This window comes from Eumetopias jubatus, unplaced genomic scaffold (genome assembly GCF_037043125.1).
Source record: "Eumetopias jubatus isolate StellerSeaLion01/CBP00866 unplaced genomic scaffold, mEumJub1_p1.0 scaffold_10, whole genome shotgun sequence".
Taxonomy (NCBI): domain Eukaryota; kingdom Metazoa; phylum Chordata; class Mammalia; order Carnivora; family Otariidae; genus Eumetopias; species Eumetopias jubatus.
Genome location: NW_028274816.1, coordinates 103,692,245 through 103,705,429, shown reverse-complemented (window position 1 = coordinate 103,705,429; position 13,185 = coordinate 103,692,245).

Below are 13,185 nucleotides of genomic sequence, written 5' to 3'. Positions count from 1 at the left end.
CTACAAGGTGGACCCACCTCAGGACAGTTCCTGGATCTCCCACAGTTCCCTGTGTCTGCCTTCCCACTGCCCCATGGAGGTCCAGAGAGAGACCAGCCGGGAAGATGAAAAGCAGAATTTGAACTAATCATTGGAGTTTTCCTCTCTGGACCCGAAGTTTCCTCTCCAACACCCTGAAGGATGCCTTCCCTCCCTACTCTGCCTACTCCCAGCTCACAGAAGAGACGTCCTGTGATCCTGAGGCCCGGGCAATAATGGGAAAGGAAGCCCGCCTGCCATTTCCTTTGCACCACCCCTCCCTCCAGGCCCTGAGAACCACTCTATACTCTTGGCCTCCACACCAGCTTGTCCCATCTCCTTTCACTGGAGGGGGGAGGGCTGCAGTACGGTAAGGTTCAAACTCTATGGTAAAGGACACCGTGCTCCTAGCTCTCCTCCCCTCTCTCCTGGCAAAGGCAGGATGAGGGGGCTCTATGCAAGAGTATGAAACCAAAAGCTGGAAAATTTAGGGGGTCCAATATCTGGCACATATTAAATGCTTTAAAAAAAAGTATCAAAAGAATGAATAAAAGTAGAAGAACCCCTAAAAGGCAACCCAGAGAAGGTGTCAGCTTCTTTTTCCACTTCTTCCCTCAGCTACCAAGAGCAAGGCTCAGCCAGGCCTGAGTCCCTTCCCAGGCCCTCTGCTTTGTGACCCATACCCAGGGCACCTGATGGGACAAAGATGATTGGGAGGTGGACATTAAGTGGACCCTTTACCCTTAGCAGGTCAATTGTTGGTGAATTTCCCGGTCTCTCATCTCTGCCAACCACCTGATCCCCAACTCCCATAAACTGCCCCCCCCTTTCTTTTCTCCATTTCCACTACCTTTTCTTGATTGAAAGATCACTAAGGGGGAGAAACACCTGAGGATTAGGTTCTCTTAGCTGCTTTCCCCTGCTGTCCTTCCAGAACTCCCCAATAAGTGGGGCTGTGTCTGCAGAGTCAAGGGGTATCTGCTGGACACCTCATCACTTGCTGACATCACCCAGAGCCCAGGAACTCCAGAGGGGGGAGGGGTGGGATTACTGAGGCCCAGGCCACGGAGGTGTTCCAGGGCAGGCTGGTAGAGGGCCCATCCCCTGTTTCCACTCTCACCGCGCCCCCCTCCCCGCCCCAACTGCTTGTGGCTTCTTGGCAGGGGTGGAGGATGCTGTGTGGGGTCTTGGCTTCCAGGCTTTTGGGGAAGCTCTTCAGAAAGATATCTGGATCCCCTGGTTTCTAGGGATGGGACCCTGAGAAATCTTGGGGTGCTTCCTAGCAACAGTCTGGGAAGGAAGGAAGGAGGAAGGGAGAGAGGGCGGGGCCCAGGCATAGCTGCTCCGATGGGAGCCCAGAGAACAGGCTGTTCCTGCTGCCTCCTTGGCAACCAAAATCTGAGAGGGAGGGGGCCATCAGGCAGATCCCCTTGGAGGGTCTCTATCCATCCTTACTTGTGCCCCACCACCCCCTGCTCTCCTCAGGGATTCAGCCTTGAAGCAGAGGTGGGGGGGATGGGAGGAAACAGCCTGAGTGGGGGTTTCCTGGCAAAGAGACGACAGAAGCTGGGGCTGAAATGACTCTGAGAGAAGCTAGAAGCTTCAAGAAATGGGGGTAGGCAGGATGAGTGGGGTGGAAAGGGGGCTGATGCAACACCAGGCAGGGGCTCTAAGCCCAGACCTAGGCTGGATCCCCACATCTGGCGGGATGCCTGCTTTGGAGGCCGTGTGCCCTTCACTTTGCCCTTGCCCACGTCTATTACCAGCCCATATTGGGAGCCACGGAAGAGAGGTAAGGAAAAGATGGGAATGGTAAACTCTTACCTTTGAGTTCAAGGTGCCCCACTCTGCCCCTGGTGGGGGGTTGGGGAGGTAGATCAGGAGGCACCTCATTTTCTATGGCTTTGGGTCTAGGATTTCAAAAAGTCTCCCTTACCAAATATCCTTAGGGCCTTTCGTCAGAGAAACGTGGAGGAAGCCAGAATGGAAGGGAGACAAAACCATAGCACTTTTGTGTTCCCGCTCTGGACTCTGTCACCCTGTCCAAATCCAGATTAGTGCTAGACTTCCCCATGGCCTCCTTGTTCTGCCTGATGGATGCAGAGTATAAATGTAGCTCATCTCATAAATGTATCCCATGCATAGGGCTTCTATCTCAACTCCTTGGGCAGCTCAATCCCAAGAGACTATGTCCATACAAGGTAGAGCATGCACTCTAAGCACTGCACATCACAGCCTTGCTCCCTTGGGTTTCAGCCAAACATGATCACCGAGGACGTGGCATTGACTGGCAGACAGCCAGCCTCAGTGCACATCGCACTGCACACTGCCCTGACTCTGCACGATGCAGCCTCCCACCCCACACTGCCACTGTTGCATGTCCACTGCAAGCCCAGGCTGAACCCACAGGTTCACTTACTGCATGCTGACTCTGCACACTGCAGCCTCAATTCTCCAGTGCAGCCGCCACTGTGCACTGCAGGCTTCCTTCTCCCCCTGCATACCCCTCATCACCACCCACTCTGCATCCCTCATGTTTCATCCCAGCTGCCCTTGTTATCCCCATGATTCCCAGGGGTCCCAAGAGAGGCACCCTCCCCTCCACTATGCATTGCAGACCCCAATAATGCTCCACCCCCCACCCCAAGAGAAGTGGCTCCAATAGAGCTGAGGATGCAAGAGCCTGAGACTGACATGAACAAGGGCAGCCCTACTCAGATAGACTTAGAACCCCACACATAGCCAAGTGATTCTGCCTAGTATAAACCGGGCAGTTGGTAGAGCAGTTCCCCTTAACACACACACACACACACACACACACACACACACACACACACACACACCCCTCCCCAAGAGCAGACTGTGGAGACAGGGCCCCGCCCTGGGAGCCAAGGAAAGGCTGTGGCCCCCGCTGGTAAAACTGGGCTAATGACAGTGGGGGAACCGGCGGGGCCGGGGCGGGGGGGGGGGGGTGCGGGAGCTGGGGTAATTAGGGCTCTGCCTGGCGCTGGGAGATCCCGAGATGAAAGGGGCTCTGGCGTCACTGAGATGGTTTTATGTCCATGAATGCAGGTGTGTGTGTGTGTACATGGGGGGGTGGGGCTGGCATGGCCTCTCCTTTGGGGAAGGAGATCCATTTTTATGCAGCCTGCCCTCCTCCTTAGATTGGCCCCGGTACCATTTGGATTTCGGTGGGGGCAAACCCAGGAGGAAATATCACCACTGTGGAGTGAGAGTTGAGGAGGTAGGGCAAGCCTTGCCCTCTCCCCAGCTCACCAAGGGGACCAGATTGTTGAGGAAATACCTGGTGACGGTGAATAGAAAGCCTATATTGGAAGAGGGTGACATTTGAAAGAGGAGGCAGCGGATCTGGTAATAACGTTAAAAACGAGAGGGAAAGGGAGGTAATAGCGAGTAAACCTTCCAAAAGGATTAAAAACGTGGGATGATTGAGGTAAAAAGGACCTCAGGGGTCACTTGCCCAACCCTCACATTTTAAGGTTGAGGAAGCTCTGTCCCCGAGAGCGGTGGTGATTTGCTCAAGGTCACACAGTGAGTTACTGGCAGAGAAGGGCCCCGAACCCAGATACAAATTCTAAAGCTCCTTAGGGTCTGGTATTTTGACTTTCTCGCCAACTTATTAGGTGCAGGCGGCCCATCGATACTCCCTTCTCCATCCCCCTGGTGCAAACCCCAAAACCTCAGATCCTTCCAGCAAGCCAAGGCTATTTTTTAAAATATGTCACCGAGCACCACTCCCGCCGGCGGCGCCTGGAGTGGGGCGGGCGAGCGCGAGCGGGGCGGGGGCAGAGGCGGCCGAGGGGCGGCCGGGCGGCTGGCCGGGGTCCCGGGGCGCGGCGGGGGGCGGGGGCCGGGGGCCGGGGGGCGGGGGCCGCCGGCGGCGGCGGCGGCGGCGGCGGCGAGGCGGCCTGCAGGGAGCAGCCGCGAGCCGGCCGGGCGCGCCGAGCCCGAGCCCCAGCCGGAGCGGGGCGGGGGAGGGAGGAGCCAAGAGCGGCCGCCGCCTCTGCCGGAGGAGCCGCGGGGCCGCCACACTCGCCCCCCGCCCCCCCCCCCGCGCTCGCTCGCACTCACACCCGGGCGCTGGAGGCGGGCGGCCCGGGCCCCACCGGCCCCCCATGGACGCCCCCGGCACGGGGCGCTGAGACCCCCGCGTCGCTGCCCAGCCCTGTCCAGCGCGCCACGCCGAGGTAAGGGGGAGGGAGCGAGGGGGCATTAATATGCAAATGCCTCGCGATTGATTATGCAAAGCCGTGGGGCTCTAGGGCCAGCTCCCTGGCGGGCTGGGGGCGCCCGGGGGTACCCGCTGCCAGCCTCAGCCTTCCCCGGCGCCCCGGTCACCCTGTCACAGTCCGGGAGCTCGCAACTTACGCCCTGGGGAAGGGAGGTGTTGCTGGGAGGTCGGTGGGCCCCGGGGTTCGCCGGCAGAGATGGCGTCCAGGCCTCCCCCTCGAGGGCCCGCCCGGCCTCTGTCCGGCCCGTCTGCTGCGCACTCCCGGGCCCGGCCCTGCTGCCGGCCGCCGGAGCTCCCCCGCCCGCCGCGGTTTGTTTACGGTGCGCCGGAGGCCTGCCCCCCCCGCACCCCCCCAGCCTCCGAGGCTGAGGCTGAGGCCGAAGCCGAGGCCCAGTGGCCTTTGCAAAGCCGCCTCCAGCTGCGGAGGGCTGTAAGAGTGGAGTGGGGGGTGGGCTTGCACAGGCCCCGGGAGCGGGAAGTCTCCCCCCCCACCACCATTCCACCCGCCTCCCCAATTGAGCATGGCTCTCTGGTTGCAACACTCCTAATTGCAAAAACGCAGCTTGGAGGAGAGGGAGTGTGTGTGTGTAGGGGGGAGTGTATGTGAGGGTCCCTAGATGATCTGGAGAGTTGCAAGCTAGTGCGGTTGGGGAAGAGAGAGAGGAAGGGACCTGTGTGGTGTGCCCCCCCCCACCCTTGTTTCCCTCCTCTTGCAACGTGTCTCTGTTGCCCCTTCTGTGCCTGGGGCCCTCCCTTGTCCGGTGTGAAAGAAAGGCCTGGGGCCGGGGGCAGGGATGATAGGGCCAATGGAGAGAGCCACACTTTACAGGGGTGGAGGTCGCAGAAGAAAAGCCAGTGGGATAGGAGCCTGCCCCTCAATGCTGGCTCTGGCCCCAGGAAGGGGAAGGGATGAAGGGGGCTGTTGTCCCCGACGAGGGACGGGAAGCAAATGTGACATGCAGACACAGAGATATGCCCACACAGACAGCCACATGCATGCACACCCAGGGACACCCAGGCAGACTCAAGGACAGGAGCTGCTGGACACACCCACATGGGGACAAGGGAAGAGGCAGGCTGCCGCTGCACCGGGGAGCTCAAAGAGGTGGGACACACCCACGGGAGACCAAGAGCAAGGAGACCGATCCATGCACATACCCACGCACAGGGTCACAGGGAGATGCTGTCACACACAGGGGCAAGGAGGAGTCGCTGTCACCCACACAGAAAAAGTCACTATCATCGAACGCATGCATGAACACAGAGCAATTGCACACAGCCGCACATTACAAAAGACCCTGTCACTCACAGGCACACACGTGCTAGCATGAGCCCAGTCACACAGGCATCATTCCCTGCCTTGACAGTGACTGTCACTCAGTCAAACGCAAACGCAGTTACACATCAACACATGTATACACAACTTAGCAACAAGTATTTTCCTGGACTCTTACTGAGGATCTCTAAGGTTCTGTGTACAACAAAACCTCTACTCCAAGGAAAAGCAAATTCGTCTCTGTGAAAAGACTTTCCTGCATAATGGTGCAAGACATGCATTCATGATAATATTCTCAGTCTCTGTCGCTTGTCATCTCCCCCCTCCCCCTGCCCCACTCAATGGTGAGCTCCTTGAGACCTGGGAGAATCACTCCCAAGAGCTCTGGATCCTACCCAGAGCCTAGCACAGGAAGTGCTCTGTAAATACTTGTTAATTGATTGCCTGGGAACTCCAGACACAGGTGTACTCATTTGCACACAGTCCCAGGGACTCAGGTGCAGAAGGCATTCACAAGGCTCGGGTCCACACAGTCACAGGTCCACGTGGACAGCTGTGTCCAGACACCCCCAGACATGCACACTGTAGCTGTGCAGTCAGGCGCACCCCTAGATGCACACACAGTTGTAGATTTTTTTCCCTCAAGCTTCCTCCTGTCTTCCTCTAGGCTCAGCTTTTTTTTTTTTTTGAGGGACAGAGAAACAAGAGCAAAGAGAGCAGGGGCAGGGGGGTTCCAGAGGGCCGAGCCATGGGGCTGAAACAATGTCCAATGACTTCCAGCAGCTGAGATTATCCTAGCTGCTGTGGGGGGGGGGGCGGGGAGGAGTTGGGGAGAGCCAGCTCCTAGGGAGCGGTCCCTCTCTCTACCTTGAAAGCAAACGCGGGATCTAGCTGCTCCTGCCAGGGTCGTTTGTCTGAGCCTTTCCTGGGGCCTTTGACTTGCCCCCGCCCCCTCCCAGAGGAGTTCCTGTCTCCCACCAAGAGTCTGGCCCCTTGTCCCACCTCTGCCCTCCTGTCTAAACTTGGAAGCCTTCCTTAGGAGGCCGTATGCTGGTGAGTGTCTGGGTGAGTGATGTGTATTTTTGACTTGGAATTTCTCTCTAACGCTGTCTCCCTTTTGCTCTGTCTTGCTGTGTCTGATTCTCCCTCTCCTCGTTTATCTGACAGTCTGGAACTCTCACCCGGGTCGCCGTCCCTGTCTACCCCTGCTCTTGTCTCTGCCACAGCCTCCTTTCTCAGAGCTGGGAACTGGCAGTGATGAGCTTCATACTTTTCCAGTTGTTAAGACTCAAACCCCGCCCCTTGCCCCGCCTGCCCTGCCTCTGGGGTCAGCAAGAGGTTGGGGTGGGGGGGGTTGGGGGGCTCAGCTGGCTGCTCAGGACATCCTGCGCTTCCTCAGCGTTGCAGCTGCAGCAGCAAGTTTTGGGGGCTGAGAGTCGGGGGAAGGGACGGGGGTCAGCTAGAGCTCACGCTGACCTCTTAGGCTGGCACGCTCAGCCAGGGCACACCAGCTGGGTGGAAGCCCCGGGTCTACAGGCTATAGCCCGCTAGCTGCTAAGTGAGCCAGCCAGGAGGCTCCCCACCACACTGACCCACTGGAAAATTGTCACCCCCCATGGGCAGTGGCAGGAGTTGGCAGGGCCCGACTGAGCAGGGTCAGTGGCACTGCTCACAATGCCTTTCTCCACACCCCTGGCAGCTGAGATCCACCTCGGAGATGCCCAACAGCTGTGCCCTCTGCCCAGCCTCAGAGCTTGGTTCTGAAGGTACAGCTGCCCAGATTAGGTGGGGGGCTGAGTGAGGCCCTGTCTCATGAACGTAGGCTCCAGCCTGGAGTGGGAATTTGAGCCAGGGGGTAGTGGGGCAGGGGCCCCAGAGCCCAGGGGGGCACCAAGCATTTCTGGCCATGCTCCCCTCCAGCCATGACCTATTTGAATGAGGAGACACTGGTAGTGATTCTACCCTAGAAAATCCATAGGCTGCTACAGAAGGGGAAATCGAGGCCCAGTCACAGGGGAGACATAGCTGGATCAAAGAACAAGGTATGGTTCCTTTAGCCGATAGTAGACTCTCATGGGTAAGAGGAGGGATTTTTTTTTCTTTCTTTTTTTGGAGCTGGAGTGTCTGGGTTTGAATCCCAGCTCTGCCACTTGCTGGTTGTATAACCTTGGGCAATCAATTTAACCTCTCCCATGCCTTGTCGGTAAATTGAGGATGAGAATACTTATCTCGTTCAGTTTTTTGAGGATTCGAGGAACTAGAATATATTAAATGCTTTTAAAAGTGCCTGGTGTGTAAGAAGCACCGTATGTGTTAGCTGTTACAATGAGGAAGCCTGTGGGTCTGGGGTCCCCTGGATTTCTTGGAGAAGCTGGGTGAAGAAGTGGATCTCCAGATGTCACAGGAATGGGCTGGGGGTTGGGGAGGACGGTGGGTCCCTAAGCTCCAGCCTCCTCACCCTTGCTGTCACATCTCTCTCCCCACGAGTTTTTGCAGTCTGAAGCCCCTCTGCCTCTTGCATGGAGAGTGTACGGCACCCTACCTGTCCACTAGGGATGCAGCATCCCAGCCACCTACCAGTCACCCAGGACCCAGTGCTGGCTGGTAGATACCCGATTCCCCATCCCTGCACCAAGGGGGCATTAGTGTGAAGAGTAAGGACCAGTGGGTGGGTGTGGCACCTTGAGGGCCAGAGCCTGTCCTGGGTTGCCTCTCTTCCCCTGTGAGTCCGGTGATAAGACTTCTCTCTCCCCCAAATCCCTTTTCATCAGCCCCTCCCCTTCAAAATGCAGCAAGGACAGTGGAGGATAGTGGTGGGCCACTGGGGAGCCTCTGGGGTGGGAAGCGAATCTTAACTCAAGTTCTCACGGTTGCAAAGGGGACTTGTGCCTCTTGGGGAGGAAGGCAAGTATGCCTATATTGGAAAGAGCGCTGGCTGGGAGCTGGAGGCTGGGTTTGTGCCATTCACTGGTTGCTGACTTTGGCCTGGATTTTCCTCATCTGGAGACAATGATGCCCACCTCACTCCCACTGGAGGGTAAATAACATAATGTGGCCTGACCCCTGTGTTCAATCTGGGTCGCATCCTCGCTTCATAAGCAATGCCTGTGGATTCTCCTGTTCTTCTGGGGCCTGGCATGCTCCAGGGTGGGGATCCACATGCCCCCCCCCCCCGGAACCAGAGACAGTTCCCAATCTCTCACAGAGGCATCTGGGGCTGGTGTGTGCTGATGCGGGGGGGGGGGGCGGGGGGGGCGGGGGGCGCGCGTCATATGGTTTTCAGGCATAGGGGGTGTTGTCTGCCCTCCTCCCTGGCAGGCCAAGGTCGGGGTAACAAAGGGGACCTCCTTCTAGTATGCCTATGTATGAGGTGGTCCAGAGGGAGGGGTCAGAAGTTCTCTGGGTACACAAGGAAAGCAAGGTGGAACTTACTGGTGCCCAGGAAATGCTAACCTTGCTCCCTTGCTCCCCTGCTCTGAGGATGAGCGCTTAGTCTGGGGACTAGGGACTGGGGTTAAAGGTTAGGGCCAAAGGCATAGCCTCGCCCCCCCACCCCCCAGCAGTGGCAAAGAGCAGCCCCAGCCCACCTCCCCTTCTTCCTCCTGTCTTCCTCTTGTAAGGAAGAGACGAGTTCTTGGCTCCGAGAGCCTGAGCTGTCTGTTTCATTTTCTCTTTTACCCGGGCGCGTGGGCGGGGGAAAGGGAGCGCGGAGCCGAGGCTATGGGCTATTGGTGGCTATCGGAGTTTTTGTACACATCAGTGAGTGGGTGTGTTGTGCGCGCATCCATGTGTGCGTGTTTTATGCATGTGTGGGCTGGGGAGGGCTCTGAATATCTGCTGGAACCGGGCACCCGGAGCCTGCGGCTCTGCGCATGCGCGCTGTGTGTGTCTGCACGTGTCCGTGTGTGTGCCGGAGACTCAGCTGCATTCACTTGCTCGCGCGCGCTCTCTCTCACTCTCTCCTGTGTCTTTCGCGCGCGCAAACACACGTACACACATGTACACACACACAATTTTCAATCTCTCTCTCCCCATTCCCTCCCTCCCCCCTCCTCCTTCTCTAGCACTCGCCACGCGCTGTCTCTCTCTCTCCCCCTCCCTGCCTCTTTCCCTCTCCCTCCCTCTTTCCCTCTCCCTCCCTCCCTCTCTCTCCTTCCTCCCCGCCCCCTCCCTCTGCCTCTGCCAGTTCTGCTTGGGTGGGGGCTAACTCCCGCGTCCCTGGGGTGCTTGGGAGAACATCCCTGCCTTTCTCTTTGCCTCCACCATTCCCTTCCCTCCTGGACTGTGCTCCCCAGGGCTTGCAGACAGCTCCTCTCTGTGGCCTCCTGGGTAGAAGGGAGTGGGGAAGGGAGGACCCCAAGCCCTGTGCCCATGGTGCCATCTGCAGCGAGTGCCTTGGCCCCGTGACATTCATGCCTCCAGCATTCAGCTGCCCTAGCTCCCAGCTCCGATTACCCTACCCGGCTGGCTGCTGGGGGGAGGGTGGGGAAAATGTGCCATGCCCAGCTTGGGGGTGCTCCTAGCTGCCTTCTTGGCTACTTGGATCTCTCGCTTCCATTCCTGAGGGGGAACTGGGGCAGAGGCAAGAAGTTCTGTGGGTTGGCAGGGAAGGGGCTGAGTTCTTGAACGTGGGTGTGAGCTTGGGGGAATGGAGTTGACCTCTGGACCTGGACACCCACCTTGATGCCTGACTGGAGCTGGCCTGGGGTGGGAAGAGGGAGAGGAGAGCAACAGGTGGTTAAGGTTATGGGGGGGGTGAGGGATGCATAGTCTTTCCAGTCTTTGATGTTAATACTGGGCATCTGGCCCAAGTCAAGGCTGCTGTTTATGTCTTTCTGTCTCTGATCTGCAGGGGGGAGTTTCCTGTTATATTCTTTGGGGGGAGAGGATCTTTTGTTTAAGTAACCATTCGCCCCCTGTCATATCCCCCACCCCCATCTTCCATTCTCTAGCCTCCAGGGCCCCTTGGTGAGCTAGGAGATCAGACTTAAGGCCCGATGCCCTTAAGCTCCAGAATCACATCTCACGGGGCCCCCGGTGAGAGCCCACCAAGGAGTACTGCCTCCCTCTTCACCTCCCTCCTGCTTGCCAAGCTGGTGCCTGCGTCTGTGTATTCCTCTGCCATCTCATACCTGCCAAATAGTACCTTCCTTCCCGCCTTCACTCCCTTCTTTCCTGGCACTAGAATAATAGTGAGTTGGGTGGGGCTGGCCTATTCAGTCCATACCTGAGAATAGAACAGGGTGACCTGGGAAAGGAGAAAGAGGTCCTGGCCCTGAGTGGAACCTACCCCTTCGCACAGGGGAGGGCGGGGGGCTGTGTTCTGCTGCAGCCTTCGCTCTCCCCAGACTCCCAGGGCCTGTTGGTGTTTGTGGCTGCCCGTGCGAGCCCACGTTGGCACCGGTGGTGGTTTGCACACAGATGCCTGTGTTTGCCTGTGCATGCCCCTGTGTATATTTGGGCTACAGTGGCCACCCAGGCCCCTTAGCATCACCCTTCTTGGCGCCCGTGGTGTGGAGTCAGGGCCTCAGTGCCAGGTTATTGGGGGGGGGAGTATCTCCCCCACCCCTAGCATCAGGCAAAGGGGAAGGGGAAAGGGAGGCGTGAACCTACCCACAGCACTATTAATAGCCCACATGCCAGGCCACCAAGAACCAGCTGTCACCGTGGAAACCATTTCTACTCCCCCCCTCCCCCAGCCTCCATGGGGTGGGACTTAGGCGGGGCAGGAAGCACCCCCCACCCATCTTTCTTTGTTACCTTGCTCTCTTTGTCTCCCCTCTCCTTCATTTGTCTCTCCTCCCTTCCTCACCCCTTCTGTCCCCCATCCCCCATCTCATCGCTGCCTTTCCCTCTACTTCGTTGTCATCCTAGCTCTACCCCCATCCCTGCCCATCTCTTTGTTCTTGCCCCTCCCCTTCCTCCATCATCCCTTTTGCCCCTCTCCTCCTCCTCCTCTTTCTCCACTTTTCTCAGCCCCCTCTATCCGTGTGTGTCTTTTCCTCTGTGGTTGGCAAGGAGGAGGGCTGGGCTTTCTTTAGAGCATTAAGGACAAAGTCCAGGGGCCCCAGACAGATGAGGCGAAAGCCCAGAGCAGACACTCGGAGGAGTAGTGTGTGTAGGATTTGGGGCTAGATTCTGGGGGCAGAGAGTCCCCTTGGGCCTGCAGGACTGCGGAATGGGGCAGTCCAGCAGTGGGAACCTGGCGTGGTGCCCGCGGATGCCGCATTGGCCTCCTGTCTCTGTCCCCCCATTGCAGAAGCACTTAAGCTTAATGAAATGCTTCCCCCTCCGTGGGCACCTTGCCCATACTGCCACCCAACAGCTCTTATCTGACAAAGAAGGAGTGGGTGGCCGGCCCACCCGACAGGTGGGTCTTGCCATCCGGCTGTCCAGTCTAGTCTCAGAACCCCCCAGCTCCACCTCCCCTTCTTCAGGCTGAGCCTCCACCTCTGCGGGGCAGGTGCCAGGAAGGAGCTTGGGGAATTAAGCTGGACTCCAGGAAGAGGGGAGAAATGCTGCCCTTCAGGGTGGACATCCCTACATCACCCCCCCCTTCCCCACTGCCCTTTTCCTGCCCACAGCTAACACAGGCTCACAGGGCCTATGCCTCCCTGCATGCTGGGCCTTCTGCTTGCTCTGGGTTGCCTCAGAGGCCCAGGTATGTCCCTAGAGACCAGGGGTCCCCAGGGGTTGGTTCTCCAGGCTCTTGCTTGGTGCCACGTGAGGGTGCCCTGAGCACGAGGGCAGCACCTTGCTCCTCTGCCCATTGCCAGGGGTCAGTGCGGCCTGGTTGCACCGATGGGCACCGGGGCGCCATTCAGCTCGGCACAGAGGTGGGGCAGAGAGGGAGCTCACCCCTCCCCATAGCAGGCACGTGCAAGCCCTTGGCAGTGCCCAGACACATTTGGAGTTAAGGCCGGGGAGGGGGAAGGGAAAATAAACATGGTGGCTTAGGTTGGCGCTCCCCCAGGTGTGCCCTGTAGCAACTGGCAGTGGCAGAGGTGCGGGAGGAGGGGGTCCTCCAGGGCGATGGCCCCGAGGCAGGAGCTGCCCAGGCCATGTGGCTGCCGCTGGTGTTCCCCGCCCGGCCTGGCCCCCACCGGTCAGTACCCATGCCCTACACCCTAGCCCTCTTTGCCTGCCCCCAGGGCCTGCTCCCCAGGGCTGCCCCTCTCTCAGCATGCCCACTCCTGTGCTTGCCTCCTCCCATCCCTGGGGGCGCTCGGGCCTCCGGCTGGCGAGTGGATTTTTCCAGCTTCTGTAAACAAGTGGTGGCAGCATGCCAGGTGGGCAGGAGACAGGCGGGGGCTGCACCGCAGCCAGGGTGTGCCAAGCACCGAGGCACAGCCTCAGGGGGGGAGACAGGGAGACACCGAGACCCAGAGAGAGCGAGGCATTCAGATGCAGACGGACAGACCAAAGGAAGCCTCGCTGGGCACAGATAGAAGTGGAAACAGAGGCAACAGAAAATGGCCCGCTATTGTCCAGCCCAGCCCCCACGACTTCCCTGGCCCCCTACCCCTCAGTGCTCTGGCTAAGAGCGGCAGGCCCCAGTGCCCAGTCCCTGGGCATCCCCACCCACTCCTTCTCCTCCCCTACCTCCACCCCTTAGGGCTGGCTACGCCATTATAAATTT